The 20,352-nt window shown below is 39.7% G+C and overlaps 2 long non-coding RNA genes across 2 annotated transcripts in view; one reads left to right on the top strand and one right to left on the bottom strand.

Annotated features, from left to right (window-relative positions):
• Positions 1-17,063, top strand: part of LOC118167959 — a 58,440-nt gene extending 41,377 nt beyond the window's left edge. Inside the window, exon 3 of the long non-coding RNA XR_004751304.1 lies at positions 10,538-17,063. This is a non-coding gene — a long non-coding RNA (uncharacterized LOC118167959). The remainder of the gene's footprint in view (positions 1-10,537) is intronic.
• On the bottom strand, positions 6,636-8,112 carry LOC118167963. Its single transcript, XR_004751311.1, has 3 exons — positions 7,984-8,112; positions 7,169-7,289; positions 6,636-6,838 (listed from the first exon to the last, which is right to left on the bottom strand). It is a non-coding gene; the product is annotated as an uncharacterized LOC118167963 (long non-coding RNA).
• Positions 17,064-20,352: the final 3,289 nt, after the last annotated feature.

The raw sequence follows: 20,352 nt of genomic DNA on the forward strand, positions 1-20,352 counted from the left end.
TATTCTGTGAGAAACAGATCCAAGTGCTGGAGTTGCAGTAAGGTCTAACAGTCACTGGGACTTAGGAGGTCCAAATCCATTCCCCACTGATGTATCAGGAGAGATATTCTGCTCTCAGCGTCTCTTCTGCAATGTCACAGTGTCCAGGACATAAAATGCAAAGACCCCACGTCCCACTGCCCAGGACTGCTTGCACCAAACAGCAATTGGAGTGAGCTCCAGCCCCATGGATATGGGTCTCTGCACAGCTCCGGTTCAAGCTACGCAACCTTTGTTTGCCCCACAGCACTAGCAAGCACATTAAAAGCAGGCTGTGTTTAAAACTTTCCAGCTGGTGTTGTCCAAAAGACAGACAGCAGTATTCTGATCACCACTGCTTCCACTGCTGAACCTGTTCCTTGTGTTCATACTTTGATACTATTTCACACATGTCAACAAATCTGCCTTATTCTTCAAAAAACGGCCAATTACTTGAGGGATTGTGTCAGATGAGCAGATGTGTTTCTCAAGGACCTCCAAAGCACAGACAAGACTGATATCAAAGAATAGCTGCCTAAAGTTGATGACACTGGCATGAGATGCAGTGTCATCTGTTCTCCATGCCTGTCTCTTCATGCTGCCAAGGAGATGTTGGATCCAGAGACCATGTGAGACTAGTTTGTGCTGTGCCCCTAAGATTACCCTCAATAGAGACAACACTTCCAGATGCATCAGGCCAGCTTCAAGACTCCCTGCATTACACATCAGCATTTCCCTTTCAAGAAATCTATAATGACAGAGGAGACTGTTGCTATCACCTTGAAGAATTTTACCACCCCTAGTTCTCACTAGTTGCTGGCAACCAGCTCAAGGTTAGGTATTAATGCCATAAGCAGGACTGTGATAGAGGTCTGTGAGATTGGCCAGCATGTCAGCTCATTAAATACCTGCACTGAAAATATCAGTAGGCTCGTGCAGATATGCATCCTATGTGAATTCTCTAGCTATTCAGGCAAAGTAATGAAACTCCACAGCATCCTCCACAAACACCCCAGTCAAAGAGACTGACACTCTTCCCTTTTCTAAGCCCTAAGCAAGAGTCAGAGAGAAACAACTATACCAGGCACCTGCAAAAGGGCAGTTATCTGAAGCTCTGTTCTATGCCATGAGAGCTGGTGTTCTTTTCCTACCTCAGATATCAGCAACCAAACGATTTTTGGCACCTGGGCAGATTCTGCTTACTGCTTCTTGAAGTGAGTCAGGCTCCACCTCGAGACAAGCATGGGTCTGACTGCCTGCTTGCTCTCAGCAGAGCATGTGTGCAGCTGGCAGACCATGGGAGGACAAACCTGGCAGACAGACTGGACAGATCATTGTTACCTGCTGCCTCTTGCATAACACATGCCAGGCAGCATCAATGAGCCAGGTCACCAAAAAATCCATGCTGGTAGTTGCCTGTCTTCTCCTCTCTCCCCACATACCCCACACATGCAGTTTCCCTTTCCAGCACCACCTTCAGTCACACAGAACGTACACAAATTTCTTTCCATCACTGTTGCAGCCACCAGGAGTTTCACATCCTCTCCAGATCAGGGAGGTAGCACCTGATATCAATATATTAATATATATCAGTATGAATATACTGGTATCAGTATATTCATAAATCACCAAATCTCCAAGGGCCACACCATGGCTATTACTCCTCCACTTTCTTCCTCCCACACACTCGTCTGCTTCTTTGAATTGTATCCCCACATTATCCCCCTCTTGTTAACTATCGCTCTACAGAGACCTGCCCACCCACCACCCTGCAGAGAGGTCTGTCTGATCCACAGCAGGCCATGTACATCCCAACAGCGCATTGCTATCATAACACCAATCATATCATCAAAAAGAAAGAAAGACTTGCTGACCAACTTTTCCACAACTGTCTTGATGAGGTCTGCAGGGTCAGCCTGTATGGCTGGTGCTTCAGCTGCTGCAACCAGTTGTCTCTTGGCATCCACCAGCCTCTTCAGTGGACTCAGGTGTCTCTCCTGTACCAGGCACACCTTAGCAAGGCAGATCCTGAGTTTTGGATCTGGGCTTCTCTTTCAGGCCTGTCATGGGGGCAGGCCTAAGCATGGCTTGTGAGGGAAGGAGCAGCCTCTTTGCTCAGGGAACCCGGCAGTGCCAGCCTGAAGGCCCACCTCACCCAAATATCCTCCACCTCTGCCTGTCACAATAGCTGATTCCTACCTCCCCTCTTGATCCAAGGGCTGGAGCTCAGGGGAGGGAGGGAGATATTCTCCCAAACACCATTTGGGGAGCTGGTGGCCTCTGGGGTTAGGGAGGACCATGTTTGGTGCAAGGTGTCAAATTTGGCATTTCACTTCTCTCTGGTGAGGTTCCAGGAGCAAACTGTCCTCCTGGATTTTGTTTTTAAGGGAACCTATTGATTCAAATGGGATTCTAGAATCTCTTTTGCAATCTGATAAAAGAAAGCAAAGAGTAAACAGACACTGTAGATTCACCCTGCTGACACTTGCCTATCTATGAAACTAAGATAATGACTGATCTTCATGAAGAGGAGGAGTGTTTGAGAGGGTTAAAAAGAGGCAGGAACATGTTTGAACTCCAAAAGAAATATTAAAAATCCTTTTTCAAATATATGAATATGTATTAAGAGGCATAGACAATAATTACATGGTTATTACACCGAGTTATTTAAACATGAGCAGAGTGCTTAGAAAATTAATATATATAACAATACTGCCCTGGCACTCAAATGATAAAGGGGCCTAATAGAATTTTCCTATCCATAATTCTAGTGAACCCAAGAAAGGCTGATTAAAAGGTTGTAAATGTGCAGGAGGTGGCTTCTGAGAGAATAAAAAAACAATTCTGTGCTCTGAAAATCAGCCTTGAGGATGTGACAACACATGAAAAATTTCTTTAGCTTCTCCTCTTCTCAGTACAGGTTGGAGGAGCTGAGGCTGCCCCAGCAGCAGCTGCTTCTTGTGCACCCACCTAGACAAAGGAATATATATGTCCTATCTTGCTTCATTTCCATATGCATTATCCTCCTGTGGCTTTCTTGGCCCTTTCTTCCCTCATCTGGTCCTGCACCCGACCACATCTGCGCATACACAGTGAGTTCCCAGGCTGATGCACTCATAAAGAATAGGCAACTGTCAGGATGCGCTAGGAGTAGCGTCCCTGCCCCAGGCAGCTCATGGGCTTGATCTCAGCAGGCTACAGCAGTGTTTGAGGCAGGCATGAAGGGAGAACAGAGGGAGATGGGCAAGTGAAAAGTAAGAAGTGAAAAGGCTCAGACAGCAGAGACAGAGACAGAGCGAGCTATGTCTCCTGAAAATTCCTTGGAAAATTAGGAAAAAAAAAAAAAAAAGGGAAAGAAAGAAAAAAAAAAAGTTTCTCCATGCAAAAGGGACGCATATGGCTTACAGGGTCATGTGTGTAAAGGCCATGCATGTGTTTGTGCAGTTGGTGGTGTGGTAGATGCACATGTACACTTGTGTGAGTAGTTATAACCTTCTGGTTCCATTTTAATGCCATATAAAAAGTAAAGCAGGTTATAAAATATACAAATGTGTGTGTGGAAACTAGCATAATAGAATGAACTTGAATAGAATCAATTAAATTATTTGCATTTAAAGAATGTATTAGATTAGATAGATATAGGTGCAAGTTTGTAAATACAGCAGACAGAAGCACCCAAGAGTATTCAGTGAAATCAACGCTCATGTAAAATGGCAACATCCTGGCCTAAACACCTCATTAGGAGTGTTTGAATCCCTAGCAGCTGTGGCAAAATGCATTTATTTGCAAATGTTACTGGTGGATAAGCAGTATTATCTTGCTATCATTGCTATTTATGGCAGCAACCATAAGATCCTAGTTGCTTTCCAAACATATTGTCCTCCAAAGAGCTTGATACAACTCTTATGTGGTTGTGTGTGTACAATTTTCTTCTGTAGTGCTAGTTACTGTAGGCTTCAAAGTTCAAAAGGAGCCAAGGTGTGGAAAACAGAGTTAAACAACCCAAGGATTATAACTGCATAACGAATATAAAAGCAATCCAATCCCCTTACTGTAAGCACCATTTAGCCACCAGACAATAAGATTTTTAATTCTGAAAATCATGTTTGAATTTGAATTCATACTTGAATTTGTTAAAAAAAAAAAAAAACTCTGAGGTATTCTGTGTTTGCACTAACAATTTTATTTTTTTTTATTACTGTTACAGTTTTTGTGGGCAATAAAATCATCAAATACTTCTGGGAATAAAAAGTAATAAGAGAAAGCTTAGAGATTTAGAGAATAATATTTCAGGAATTTTGCCTCAGATAACCAGGTCTTTTATTTTTGTTGGTGCACCTAGAATATGTACAAGAAAAAACACTGGTGTTCTGTCAAATAAAAAGAAACATCTTTCTCATTAGAGCTGTATTTATCACACTTTGAAAGGTTCTACAAATCAATGCCCTTATTTGTCATTTTAATTCAACATAATAATAGCTGTCAAAACTGCTCACTTTGCTTGCTAGTGACAAATTTACTGAAGTTTTGTAGCATGAGCCAAATTACATAGCACCAAATCCTCCAGCTTTTATTTCACTCTGCTCTAGGCAGTATTCCTACTGGTTTCTGCATGAGTTTTGCCCGAATAAGGGCTGAAAGTTTCAATTTTGAACATCAGTCTGTTTTAGCAATAAGGATTCACAGAAATCCCATTTACAAAGCATGTTGGATGACTGGAATGGTGCTGCTTGCAAATTTTATATCTGAAATGCCAAGTTTATTTCATACAGATTATTGCAAAATACACACTAACTACATCCTTGATCAAATTCCCTTGAGGTCCATGAGGTCGCCCCCAGGATTAAACACTGCCTGACCTTTTGGGTACAGAGCTCAGAAGCACTGTATTATGATGCCTACTACTATGCTTTCAGAGGTATTAGTCTGTTCCACTAAAAACAAAGATTTTAGATATTGTCCCTCATGGGAATAGCTTTGATGAATCATAGAATCATAGAATATCCTGAGTTGGAAGGGACCCTTAAGGATCATCAAGTCCAAATCTTGACACCGCACAGGTCTACCCAAAAGTTCAGACCATGTGACTAAGTGCACAGTCCAATCTCTTCTTAAATTCAGACAGGCTCGGTGCAGCGACAACTTCCCTGGGGAGCCTGTTCCAGTGTGCAACCACCCTCTCTGTGAAGAACCCCCTCCTGATGTCAAGCCTAAATTTCCCCTGCCTCAGCTTAACCCCGTTCCCGCGGGTCCTGTCACTGGTGTTAATGGAGAAAAGGTGTCCTGTCTCTCGACACCCCCTTACGAGGAAGTTGTAGACTGTGATGAGGTCTCCTCTCAGCCTCCTCTTCTCCAGGCTGAACAGGCCCAGTGACCTCAGCCGTTCTTCGTACGTCTTCCCCTCCAGGCCTATCACCATCTTCGTAGCCCTCCTCTGGACACTCTCCAACAGTTTCATGTCCTTTTTATACTGTGGTGCCCAGAACTGCACACAGTACTCGAGGTGAGGCCGCACCAGCGCAGAGTAGAGCGGGACAATCACCTCCCTTGAAGGAAACAACTCTCTGTTATTACCTTGTCTGGAGACTCTACAGCACCATGCTGTATTCTTCTGGCAAAAGAGACAAAATAGGTAAAGCTATCAGTCGAGGGAAGTGTTGAGTAATGGCTACGTTTTCCATCATTTAAAATGATATTCTGATGCATTAAGTAAGAGAAATGTTGGGAGTTTTGTGTTGGGAATACATAGAGTGGCAGGTCATGTGAAAGGCATTTGGGACAATGGTTTGGGCAAAATACTTGAGTCCTCTGCTTTTTTTAGTCTTCTCCACACTACTTACTTGTCCTGAGATTTGGAGAAGGCTTTTATGGTAAAGTCTATAAACTGGAGTCCCTCATCTAACTGCTCCACCACTGCTTTTCCGCATCTGTGAAGAAGAGATTGTAGCAGTTTATCACGTCAAAACACTTTTACAGCCTCAGATAAAAGCTGCTAAGTATTAGCAGCTGTAGCGGACAGTCAATGCATCTTTATCCCTTTTTGAACATGTACCCATAGATTGTTTGATGAGGATGTGTTATAAATCTGTAAATAAACATGACTGTGTAGATGCTGAGGCTTGGTAAGACTGAAGAACATGAAAAACAAGATGAAATCTGTTGAGTGTATCTCCTCTTACTGAAGCCCTTATGGCAGCTGAGTGAACGGACTCCTCCCTGAGTTTTTACTCAGAGAATTATTTCTAACTTGGCATCCTGAAGTCAGTCCTGGCTTCCAGCTTGAAAAAAATAAATAAATAAATAAAATTAGGCAAATGCACACTAGCCTCCTTCAAGCATTCAGGGTATTGTACATGTGATAAAGGGTTGAATAAAACAGAGGCAAAAGTCTGCTATCTTCGAAGGCCCAGGAAAATAAACCACAAAGGCAATTCAACAAAGTCCCCTTTGTTCCTGAATAGAACCAACAAAATGAAAGGAATCTGGTGGAAGAGAGAAGGCAAGAAAAGGTCTGCTGCAGGCAGCAAGTACAGACAGAATCGTCTTTGCCGGCTCTTCTGACAGAGCAAGTGCATGATTATCACATGAGCCTCTCAAAGATGGGAATTAAAGGGGCTGTCACATCACTTAAGCTGCACTGAGGTCAAGGGAGTTCAGACTAACCGAGGGCAGCCACATGCAACCTGGAAAGTAAGGGTCTCTTTTTCTGAGCAACAATTGTTCAGTTTGATAAAAATAGATGCCTGAAGCCTGTGAAGGCTTGTAAAGCTGTCCCTTCAGGCTGGATTCCCACAAAGTGCAGTGTATCATCAGAAGAGCTCTGAAAAAAACAGAACCACAATGAGCGCAATCAGATGGTCAATGCAAACAAGCACACGGCAAAACACAGAGGAGAAGTCACCATCTCCCTGTTACCCCCTAAAGGACCAAGGGAATAAATAATAAGTCTAAAATATAGGTGTATAAGTACCATAAAATCCAAATGTAAACAGGTGTCAACAACACAACAGTAGGGCAGCCTGCTATTTGCAGACCTCTGCATCTCTTCTGTACATTTATTCATGGATCATCTCCTACACAGACACCGCTCCTCACAGGTTGCCAGTGATGCCAGGGCTACTGAAGAATGTCCTTGTGCTAAAAATAATACCTATTCTCTCTCATGCCCTCTGTCCTCTTTCGGATTCCACTTCACGTGATTCAGCTCCAAGAGGAGCACTGACCTCTTCTCACCAGGAATAAACATCTCCATGGCTTTGATGAGCCTTTTGCTCAAAGTGGAAAAAGGAAAAATGTACACATCGGTTATGTAGCCATGTGCTGGATGTGCCTGCATATATCCTGAGACTCTTCTGTTTGAAAGAAAGACTGATATTCCTCTCCTTCAGTGTGCAGGCACAGAAAACCAGCTTTTATTTATTTATTTATTTATTTATGGTGAGTTCATTGGCTGTGGACCAGGTCAATAGAAAAATTAATTCTGCATATAACCAAGCTCAGGATGCCACTACGCTTTTACATTCCACAGCACAAATTAAGTAATTGTATCCACCCAGAAATCTCATACGTTTGTATCCCCATTTCTGAATCAGGATTTTCCACCTTGAGATTGTTTGTGGTAACAATACCAAGGTTGTAAAATACCTTCTACAAATAAAGTCTTGTCCCCACCTTCATTCCTCAGATTGTAATACTGTATCTTCCTGGTAAACAAACTAAATCTATTGTGATATAGACAGAATAAACATAGTGGGATTTTCAAGCATCACCCTGTCACATTTTTGTGGACAGGGGACTCAATAAAATAAATCCTGAGATCAGACCAAAGAGGGAAAACTTCAGGACCCCCACAGGATTTTCACAGATAGTTTCAGTTTAAGCTGATAGTAGAGAATGCATCTGAGAAAACAAGTTCTTAGGTAAGCTCAGTTCTCTTTTACAACCAGGTAATGACTATGTGCTTACCTGTCCTTGAGGGCAGAGCCTCTACTGCAGCTTATCAAATGCAGAGGGACTCCCATTGTCCTCAGTGAGGTCTGGGTCAGAAGTCAAACTGAAAACTCCAGATGCTCTATCTGTGCTTCATCTTTTGACAGGCTTTAGACTAGAACTGATGTTCAAAGTCCACTGTTCTGTAATACACAGGAATGAAATGCAATGTAATGGTCCTGGGCAACCTGCTCTAGGTGGCCCTGTTTGAGCAGAGGTGGCCAGGTGACCTCCAGAGGTTACTTCCAACCTCAACCATTCCGTGATTCTGTGAATAGCAGATAAATGACTTTCTTATTAATTTGTTGTTTTAAACAAATTTTACTTCATTTTTCATGCTGTGTTGCAAAGCTTGAGACAGTGCTTGTGCTGTGTCACTTTTTAGGTACAGAAGGAGATGCCAATGCCTGTTATCAGTGTGTGTGTGTACATTTTTAGGCCTGGTGAAGGAGAACTATCCCCACTGATGCTACCCTGCAGGTCACAGAGAAGCAGCACAGAGTGAGCTGCCAAAGACAGCACTCTTGATGCTAGTGAAGGGAATGGGTGCTTTGTGGTGGGGAGGAAGATGAGGAGCAGGCACTCCAATCACGTACAGCCTGGGGGAGCTGAGGGGTCTGTGCTCAAGGACCTGGAAATGTTCATTACTGACCTCCTGGTCACTGAAAAAGCTGCAGTCCACCAGGCAGCAGGATTCTCTGTCAAGCATTCTTTACTGAAAATATTCTGGTTTTCTCCATAAGAAAATTTATTATTGTATCTCCAAAGCGATGGGGATACAAGAAAGCAGTTTCTGTGTGTTGTTACCAGCTCCTCGTCTCAGCATGTCTTGCTGGTAACTTACCCACCCACTGCAATAAAGCACCCTTAGTCTTTCACACCATGTTAAAGAAAATAATCAACAAAGTACTTAAACTATGTTTGGCTTGAGTTCAGTTTTCAATTGAGTTCAGTAGTAAAAGAAAACCCTAGTAGTTCTACTTCACCACAGCTAGTCTTGCTTAATGTCGAGTGTTAAGATAAATTATGCTTTCCAGTGTATAGGATGAAATAGGAAGAGTTGCTGTAACAGCAGGATGAGTTTGTCAAATACTATGTACGTTAGGCATCAAACTTTTGTTCCCGTAGAAGGAAGGATTTTGAAAGGAGATAACCAAGTTGATCCTGGAGATATATCACCTGGGGCCATGATTCAAGATCCATGTAGCCTCACTTAGTGCAAATGTATATCACTTTTTCTAACAGCCCTTAACTGGGAATTTGACGGAATTATTCTTTTTTCTTCTGAATAATATATGATCAATTTCAGTTCTACAACTACATTTCAGTCATCTCTGTTCATTTTTCTTTTATTCCAAGTATTCCTTGGCATGGCTTAAGAACTACTGAAGTATTTAATAGCTGTTTAAAAGTAATAGCTATAACTACTTACAGTAGACATACATAGAAGATGACTAAATGGGTCATTACCTTTACAAGAAAAGTGTTTATGGAGAAGGACTTAAGAGAAACAAGATTCAAGGTACAAGTTTTCCATTATTCTCTCTGTTTAAAAGGAGAAAGCAGAGTGGGTTTGCAAAGTTAAGTACAGGGTAAGAATATTTTAAGACTAATAAAAAGATAAGGGTACTGTAAGAGAGAAATTGCAAGTTGCCCTTGAAAAAGTCAAGCCACCTCTGAGGATGCTTAGGTAGGGATTCTTGGCTTTAACATGCCAACTATGAACTTTTTTTTGTGATCTCAGATGATGACAAGATGCTAGTTGTGGAAAAGATTATTTTCCATTCAGATGGAGAAAGGAGGGGAAAAGGTATAAGATGGAGTGTCTCTGTTCCCTTGAGATCTATCCAAGGTCTTAAGAAATCAATGGAAATCTTTCCATTGAGTTCAATGCACTCTGGATCATATCGGATTAGAGCTTGCTTTGTTGTCAAGTCCTCCTTCCCCACTATGTTGCTCAATTTGCTTTCTGCTGATGTTAGGATCTTTTTTTCCAAATATTAATAAATCTGTATAATCTTTGGCCTCTAGCTGAGCCTTTCTTCTGTGGCACACTGTTGCACTGCATGCGTGACTGCATGGTTGAGAGTTGCTCTGGAAATTACTCATAAAAATGAATTGCCTGATCATACCACAATTGTCAATATGTGTAGGTTGCAGCATCCCCCCTGTGGGCCATTGTAGCAGATCATAAAATCTCATTTCCAGGAAAGTTTCAAAACTTTTATTTTCTAAGGAACATTAATTATCAGAGTCCAGATGACCTATCCCATTTCTCCATCCACTTCCTCTCTTTTTTTCCCCATCAGATGTGGTAGTTTGGAGGCAACAGATCACATGTCAGGCTCCTGGTTTTATGCCCCTGGTTTCATATCAATGTCAGCCACAGTGTTTAAAAACAGCAAGACTCATGAGCCTAATGCCCAAACCAATATTTGTATGTGACCATTTCCCCATTGTTAAACTTTTGTAACAACAGCTGATTTACAAGTCTGACACTTATGCAGACATATGCTTTGGCGTTCTACAGGCTTCCCAAGACTCATGCCCTCCAGCACTGCTTGTTGACCTCTTCTTCTAACACAGGACTTTGAGGCATCATCACAATGGCCAAACCGCTGTGGACCTACATGGTTGTGAAAACACTAGTCATACCCCCATCTGAGTTTCCAGGGATGCATTTTTTCACTGACAAATTATATTCTGTTGAGCCAGAACTTTTTGCAGGTACTTACCAGTTCTTACGAAGCTCTTACCTAGGAAAGGTTCTCATGCCCAGGATGAGACTTGAAATACATCAAAAACTGTCACCCCTCCTAAATTCCTGTGATCAAGGCACTGACTGGTGACACGGGAATCCAGATTTCAAGCTTCTGCTCTGCAAGATGTCTGAATGTCAGAATCCTACATCTCAGGAAAGCTTTCTGGCCACCAAACTATCGCTTATTCTGAACAACAACTTCCTCAGTCTCTCCTGTTGGACCCGTTTCCCTTTGTATAAATAATTAAACATAAATTGGAACAAGGACTTGAACTTAGACTGCTCATTGGACTGTTGCATTGGTCTTTCTCCAGGCTAGCGAGCAGATAACTGTTTGTACAAACTTGGTAAGTTGCAGAGCAACAGAAGGAGCTGAGGGAGTCCCAAAACCTCAAAAAGAAAAGCCCAAAGACTTGTGGCAAATTCATTTAGTAAGCTACAGAACACCTGTTTTACAGTCCTGGACCTGAATGAGGCAGAACAAGAAATATTAGCTGTTCTATAGAAGGTTTTGTCAAATTTCCAAAGGTCATGCTTCCATCACATTTTAAAAAGAGATATTTAAAAGTCCCACTTTTTTTTTTTTTCTTGAAGTGAAAAGAAGTTCCTGTAGCTACACAGTCCTCTAACAAATCCTCTGCATTAGGATGAAGACATTAAGCATCTTCAGCATCATGATAGCTTGACTCTTAAAAGTTTCTGAAAACTCTGGCCCAGACATAATCTCACAATTCCAGTTCTGAGTGGAGTGATTTTTTCCTCCAACACTCTTCTCAGCTTTGCTGGCATTCTTCAAATGATGACTTAGTCCTCTTACTTACATACTATCTTCACATGGCAAATATGACATTTAGTCATATATAGTCATACAGAAAGATAAATGAAAGTAATCAGAAAAGTTCAGTGGTTAGTATAAATTACCATAAAAGACAATATAGAAGGTAATAGATGTGTACTTTGAGGGTGACAGAGCACTGGGACAGGTTGCCCAGAGAGGCTGTGGAGTCTCATTCTCTGGAGATATTCAAAACCTGCCTGGATGCCATCCTGTGCAATGTGCTCTAGGCAATCCTACTCATCAGGGGGGTTGGACTGGATGATCTTCAGAGGTCCCTTCCAACCTCAGATATTGTGTGTGATTCTGCGATTCTATGTAAAACAAGAACAAAGGAGGTTGAGTCCTAATCATTTTACCTGCCTGGTAGGTAATGGTCCATAATTACTTGAATGTTTATGTTTGGTGGTCAAATACATTTATTTTCAAACAGCTTTTTGATAAAGTTTAGGAATTAAAATCCATGTCTTACATAGCAAACTGTCTCTAAGCAGTTTTGATATCAACAAGTTGGTAGTCCTGTAGACCATGCATGGTTCTGCTTTTCATTTAATGTCATATAATACTTCATTTTCATAAGCACTTACATAAATTCAATTAAGAGTTAACCAACTCAAATATACAAATATGCTGGAGGTTTTATAAAGACCTAAAACTTCAAAAGGAGCTGGTTTAGGAGTCATGACCTTATTTTTTGCAATAACTTATGCATCATGAACTTACGTAACTGGCAAAAGATAACATATCACACTCTCAGTTTTATGTCCTTGGTTTGACAACAGTGTCAATTGAAGTATTTGCTAACTGCAGAACTATTGGAGCCTCATAGCTGAAAATGTTTTCGTTCCAAAGCTGGTGTTCATACCAAATCATTTCCCCTTTATTGTTCTCTTTAACATTACTAAATTCAGTATCAGAAATGGATAGGAGTATTCAGTATTCAGATAATTACAGACACCAAAAATGTTTCTGAACACTAGTTATCCTAGTGAAATAGAAATATCTGAGAATTTAAAATATTTTTTTTTCTAATTAAAATGTAATCAGAAAGTACAAAAGCACACACGAAGTGAATTCAGAATCTTTAAATGTTATCCCTTGAGTGGGAGTCAATGGGAGTGACCTGGATTTTAGTTTGAGTCTATTTCTTCCTTTTCCTACAAGTTGCTTTAAGCACCAGCCAAGGCAGAAGGCTCAACTGGTCCTCTCTGTTGAAAATTAGCACCTGTACCATCCAGTGAAAACATCAGTCATAGAAATCATAGAATCATGGAATATCCGAGTGGAAGGGGCCCACAAGGATCCTTCTGAGATACTAGGACCTTCAGAAGCTACAACAGAAAATGCATACATTAACAAAACCTTACAGAAAAGAGAGGGGTCTAAAACAAACCTCAGTGTGTTAAGGTGCTTAACATCCATCTAAATTTGATGACAATCTTTTGTCATTGAAATGGCTTACTTTCCTGAGGCTCTTTTTGAGTGATCTGAGGCTTAGGACTGGGGCTTGTTTGTGTTTGTGCTGTAAAATGTGTACTTGGGGGAGAGTGGTTTTTCTTTGAGTCATTTAATAATTCATGATAACATACAACATAGAGGAAAAGAATGGCTACAATTTTGTTAATTTGCAGTTTTCTGAATGACCATAAATGAATGGCAGGAAAAAAGCATACGCCACCAGATCAGTAGATCAGTTGCTATTTTATCTTGTCTGAAGCTGAATTTAAACTGACCTGAAGAGAAGCAGTTATGTGTCTTGAAATCTGATAAACAGTAGATTATTGCTGCCAATGTAGATTATTTGGTGAAATCTACAGGCACCACTTTAATTCAGTGCTATTGAAAAGTTTCAGTGTCTGGGATAGTAAATTGAGACTCCCTGTTGTAAATAAACTTGGAGAAGTTATAAACAGCAGCCAGGGGAGGAAAAAATAGTCATAGTGAATAGCAGGAGAATGAGACTAATATGCAGAAGAAAAAGGGACATGCATTCATCAGGTGGAAGACATTGAAAGCAATGCAATCCTGAAAGAAATCACAAGTATAGCATGAGGGACAGCAGTGTCTCACATCAAGAAAATAAAGCTCTTTCAAGCTGTTATACAAAGGTCATCACTCCAAAACAGATATGATGATGTACTTTGGAACTAGGGGAAATTTGGCTTGAAGGAATGTCAAAAACTAACCAAATCCTTTTCTGTCTCTCTACATGGGAACTATTGTATCTAACTTACTCCCAGATTTTTCAATAACAGTATTCTTCAAAAATGCAAAATTCTACAGGTCATCTTATTATGTTTCAGTGCACACAACGAAGCAGCCTCAGACTCACAGAGTTTCAGACAAAACTAAATTAGAATGTGTCCCAGGAGTGCATCTAATGAACTCTAACCAGCACAGACATCCAGTTTGTTGGATCAGCCTAGAACTATTCCAAAATAAAGTTCTTACATTATACATAATCATGGATATTAAGCCCTCAGTACCAACCTTTTTGCTCTACATCTCCTGTTTTGCATTCACTCCGGACTCTTATTAGGCCACACTACTTGCTAACATAGCTACAGCTGGTGATAAATGTTCACTTGAAGAACAGCAAAAGCTGTGATGGCCTGGAGGACCTGGTTTATTGGGATAAAAAGCAGGCCAGACACACTAAAAGGGCAAAAGGATTTGTATAGCATCATTTTCCTTGGTTCCTGTGACATTAAACAGTTATGCTCATGCAGCTGTGCAGTCCTTTCTTTTATATCACACCAGTGGCACCCCAGGCTCAAGGACACAAAAGTGAATTGCAATAGCTAACAATTGCATAGACTTTCAGAATGTACAATTTTAATTTGGTATCTCAGAACATAACCAAGAATGAGGCATAATTAAGATAAGAAAAGAAAAAAAAATAAATACTTAATTTCAGAAGACAATGTACTGGCATGACATCTTTTAAACAATGGAACAGTCTCCCAGACTCTCCCCAGTAATGGATCCTATTTGCTTGGTGCTTTTATAGCTAGACTGGCAAATGCTAGAAAACAGCCTGCAGGATATAATCTTGCCTTGGAAAGGGGTTGGGCTGGATGAACATTTCCATGTAAGCTTCCTCTCAATTCAGAATAAAGTTCTGGAAGAAGGATCTCGTTCTTGCTTTGTATTTGCCATATGAAGCCCATATATGGAGCTCCTAGGTATAGCAACCTCAACAAATGCCATTAGAAGTCTTGGGATCCGACACAAACCTCCTTAGAGGTGGCTGATACATCTTCACTGACCTGGGGACCCTCAGACCAGCCCTTTGATACAAAAAATGGATGCATACCTGCAAATGTGTGAGAAGTCAGAGCCATTCTTCCCTCTCAGTTATCCAAGATGGAAATTAACAACCCAGCACTGGCACATAAAAATTGTGCAGCTCTGTTAAGTGGTTGCATTGCTGAGCTAGTATTTCCTGCTAAAATAGTGGCAAGCTGACCCAGTGACATGGCTTTGGATTCAAGCTGACAGAGGAAGTTTGTGCTCAGAGGAAGTTTGAATCTTTCTGCACTTGTTCTCATAGACATGTCTTTAGTTATTCTCTAGGTTCATATGCAAAATAATACAATAATAATAATAACTACAACATCTCCCTTTTGACTCATCCCATGTGCCTCATCTCTTTAGTGTCTGTCATCAGATTGTACATTTGAAGCATGAACCAACTTATTTTAATGTCTAATACAAAATCAAGTACTTTGTCCCAACAAATGCAAGAGAGACTGAGAGAACTGCTTTGTACTCATAGTTAGCATTTCAGAGTTTTGCAGGTTCTTTGGGGCCAAAACACCCTATTAAAATTTCTGTCATGTTGAACTTTCTTCTGTGAAAACTTGTTTCTTATAAATGACCCACTTTAGCCACCATAAATGGAGTCATGTAAGCCTTACAAGTCATTTTGAAAAATCACAGCCACATTCTTGCATGCAGAAGCTACATTTTTATTTCAAGAACATGAATATAAATTAGAATCCTTCCTTCTCTTTTTCTCAAAATCAAAGAGCAAGCTCTCAAGAGGACTCTATATTGTACCCCTTCAGCATCCATACATGTACAGTAAGACCAAGACCACAAATAGCAAATGCAAATTATTTAATGTTTTAGGAAAGATAAGTACATGTAATACAGAGCAAATAGAAAAAAAAAAAATGGAAAACAAGTTTTAAAATTAAGATTATGGAGCAGAAGTAACAGGAGAAATGCTTAAACATATTGCTGCCCCAAGCATGTGAAAATTTCAATGGAAAATAACTACCAAATGTTTCCAAAGCCAACCACAGAAATTAAATGAGATTCAACTTAAACTCAATTTATTCTGATGATTTTGTTATTATAGAGGCACACATGCATGTAGTAATCACGGTTATTTAAAAAAAAAAAAAAAAAAAAAAAAAAAAAAACTCTTCTGGGCTCAAAATTTTTAGAACACTAAAAAAAATAAAAAATAAAAAAAAAATGAAGTTTGAAAAAGAGAAATCCCTCTATTCTGTGAAACTGTTTCTGGGAACTTTCCTGGAAATCCCAGCAAGACAAGCCAAAGAAAATTATCTATGGGGAATTGTGATTGTTGCAGTGAATATGTGCTTATACTCTGATTCATTTAATTAAGCTCTTCGAATGAATAATGGGATACAAAACAAGGGGCAAATAGAAGAACAGTAATCGATCTGTAACAAGACCATACCACTTATTAACTTTACATTATACAAATGTAAATCCAGGCCAGAAAAAAAAAAAATTATACCGCAGTTACATACTATGATTTTCAATAAAAGCTTTAAAGCAGTATTTGTCAATGGTGTTAATTTTAAATTATATAACTAGTGAAGACACTGTATACCCTCCCTGATTTTAGCATGCTGGGCAAATCTTGTTTCTCTTTTGAAGTTATATTTAAATAAATAAATAAATAAGCATTTCTGAAGGATATAAATGAGGACAGAGTCAGAGGAGAAACACACAGTGAAGAAATTAAAATTAAAAAATAGATGTATAACAGACATATTAAGCATCCAGATTACAAAGCCTGGGTGGCTATTCATTTCTATTTCACTTCAAATGAATAGTAATGTGTGAAAATTGTGCTAGGAAAATAGAAGCTGCTCTTTCATAAGTGATACTGCTGTTTTTAAACAACAACTGCACTGTTAACACATCAATTTGTATTGTACTGTATTAGTAATAGTCAAAATTTGTTACAAATTTGTGGTTCTTGAGTGGAGTTCATTGATAGTCTCAATGAATTCCTTTTGGACAAGCACGTAAGATACTCAACAGCTATGGATCTGTGGCTGTTAATTGAACTGTCTTTGAGGAGGTCTGCAATTACGTCTGGGTGAAGACTGGTCTCCAGTGGTCCACAAGTAGATGTACATCTACTCATGCTTGTTATGGTGCAGTCTGGAGGAAAGCCACTTTGAAAAAGTGACATTAAATCCCAGAAAGAATGTGTAACAGGAAGTTCAGGACTCAAGGATGCAGACTGAGATGCTGTGGCTAAAGTTATAAATGATGTTGATAACTTTAATGAAGCACAGCAACAAAGATTAAAAGAAGAGCACATGCTTCACATCATTTTCTGCAGTTTCTGAGGCACCATTTGTAACACCACCACAACTAAGCCACACCACTTTGGACCAGGACTCCCAACAGTCTTTTTAAAAGTATGTTATCTCAGTGGAGCCTTGAAAAATTGCCCCAGTCAAACCCTGAGTGCTCAGACTTCTTAGTTTCACACATATTGACACTCAAGGTATGTGTGATAGATGTTGGATGAGATAGTATGTTGGATGTGATCAAATAGGCCAGCAGAATAAATTTAGTGTATTTAATTTTCCCACTTAAATATATATTAAAAATAAATAAATAAATAAATAAATAAATAAATAAATAAATAAATAAATAAGTGTTGTATTTTGGGCACCCGCACACACATTTTAGCACTATATGTATGAATATAACAAATTCTAGGGCAGTTTTACCCAGCTTAATTACAACAGAAGGTCAAATAAGTATTTGCACCCCACTCTTGAAATGCATACGGAAGGAAAAATGATTCATTTAAATGCTTTCTCTGTCTTACTTACGTGCAAGATTTTACCCCAACATACAGCATATCTGAACTGGCAGAAAGCTGCTGGTAAACCCTGTAATACTGTCCCCCTCATATACTTTGGGACAAAAATGCACAACCTGAACTCCAACATTATATTTTTCAACCTTTGAATGGCAAAAATCCACCTAGAATTAAGAAATAGGATATTCAAATAATATACAGTAAGTAATGAATTTTGCAGTCCAAGCTTACAAAACAATTTCCTCACATCACCTTTCCCAGAAAGTGAAGGCTGCAATATAATATACTGTGCTAAATTAAACCTTACACAAACATTACTGACATGTACAGATGTACACTGCTTCAAGCACTTACTCATCATATGTAATTCAAGCGAACGGCAAGTTAATGGGGGCCAAGGGCAAGCATTACAAGAGGATTTTTCAGCTATAAAGAGCTGTGAATCAAAGGCAGTGTATTGTTAAACTGAATGTCTGTGTATGAGAGGACTGTGGTTATGGAATATGATGGCAATGAGCACTGCACTGAATATAAATCTCACCTTATTTATCATGCTTTATTATTTTTAGAATGTTCATTGCAAGGAAATGTACTTAAGCAACTTAATTCTATACTCGAAAGCTCTCTACAAGAGAAAAAGTTGATCCTAGAACTTTTCAGTAAGAACTTTTTCAATTTCTACAGTTCTTACAACTGGGAAAAGAAACACCTATTTAAGTAGTCTATAATGGTATTCATCATTTCACATCATTTTGGGACACTTCCATGTAGATATTTAACTGATTATGATTGTTTTTCTAATGGAAAATAATAATAATAGTAATAATAATAATGCATTGTGCACCAAATAAAGTAAATCATTTTTACACACAGAAAGGAGGATAAATATTTTATAAAGTCTTTCTCTGATTGACTATAACATAGAAATGTGAGAAAGTTCAAACTCCTTCAAAAGTGATTCATTGAACGTCAGTGATTACATCACTGCCTCTTACTAGCACATGTTCGAATTTAATCACCTCTTATTAAAGATCAAGTGTCCAAAATGATGGTGGTACTCATTATTTAAGCACCATCTCTATCAATTGCCCAGATGGGATACTTCTGTCTGAAAACAGGATTGCTCAGTACAGGACCCGTTCCTCTTTTCTCGCTATGTGCATGCTCTTTCAGCTTGGTTCCCCCTAAAATAGGACCATCCATCCCATGGAGCCTGCTGAGCCAAACCCTGGATGATTCTGGAGGTGACTGGCAGCTCCAAAATATTCACATTAAACCACACAGATCCAGGATCCTCCCCTTCTTGCTTTTTAATTGTCACCATGACAATGTCAACACTTAAATCACCGGTACTGAACATATGCAAGATGTGCCCCAGTTTGTATCTCTTGGAGATGTTACCTAGGCTGCTTTCAGATGCACTATTGCCTTTGCTTTAGATTTCTTAGGTTTTCTTCACAGCCATAAAACTGGCAGAGAGATGAGATGGCATGGGAATAACCCTGGGGAAGATACCCCTCTTGGCACAGAAAAGATAGCAACAGTAATGCCCAGTTCTTTGGATAACAGAACAAAACTGCTTAAAATGCCACCTCCAAAGACACTGTTGTAAAGGGACAGATGTCATGCCAACAAGCAAGTGCTTTTTGCAATATCTCTCTGGCATCTCACTCAAGAAAGATGAGCATGTGTCATCACAATAACTGGGATCATCTGTACATAGGAAATATAGTTACAGTGGAGTTAAACAAGGGGGAATATTCCTAAAAACCAAAGCACAATACCTTTAATATTGTAACACCTTTAATATTATAATACACTATTAGTGTTAATTTGGCCTAAGTGTAACTATTTCATAAGCACAGTGGTATTTTTAAGAAATGTCTGTTGAATTCTTTTTAAAGATGTTTACAGTAGTTAAAGAAATATCACATTTTAAAGGTACATTACTAATTGCATTCTGGCAGAAGCTTAGCTGGAAACAATACCAGCACTATTTTGATACCAAAAGCTGTTACAGTTTACATTAGATAAGCTTATCGACTGACAGCTAATTGTCAGGATCAAACACCACTACAAGAATATGGTCAGCAGAAGTGACATAGGAGACTTAGGTGCAAAATTTAGGAATGAGCTTATGAAATCTGTGGGTGTACAGAAGAGGACTGGACTATTACACTGGGAGAACTGAGTGACTTCAAGGACTGAAGCAGTACAAACAGGATGAAATCCAGTGTTGCCTAGCTCAATGTCATGAAGATGGCAGCTAAAAATATCTATAAACTGGGTACTTGCCAGCTGCATGTGGAGAAGAAAACTGTAGATGTTTCACTCAAATGCAGGATTAGCATGAGCCCCTAAAGAAATGCAGCTATGGTAAACAAGAACAATTTGAAAACACATGGGGTATTTCCAGCAGAGAGGGATGTGCTGGTCATACGTCACTGCAATACTGTGTAAAATGTAGGTCACCCCTTTCAAGGGCAGCCACAGCTGTGCTCCATATGGGGGACATCCACAGTCGCAGTCCCATCACGTGGCCCCCAAGCATGTGCCTGAGCTCCCATATTGTGTCTGGGAAATCCCATGCCATGCACCACATGAACAGGAAATCCAGTGTGTGGGAAACATGAACTACACAGA

This window comes from Oxyura jamaicensis, chromosome 5 (assembly GCF_011077185.1).
Source record: "Oxyura jamaicensis isolate SHBP4307 breed ruddy duck chromosome 5, BPBGC_Ojam_1.0, whole genome shotgun sequence".
Lineage (NCBI taxonomy): Eukaryota > Metazoa > Chordata > Aves > Anseriformes > Anatidae > Oxyura > Oxyura jamaicensis.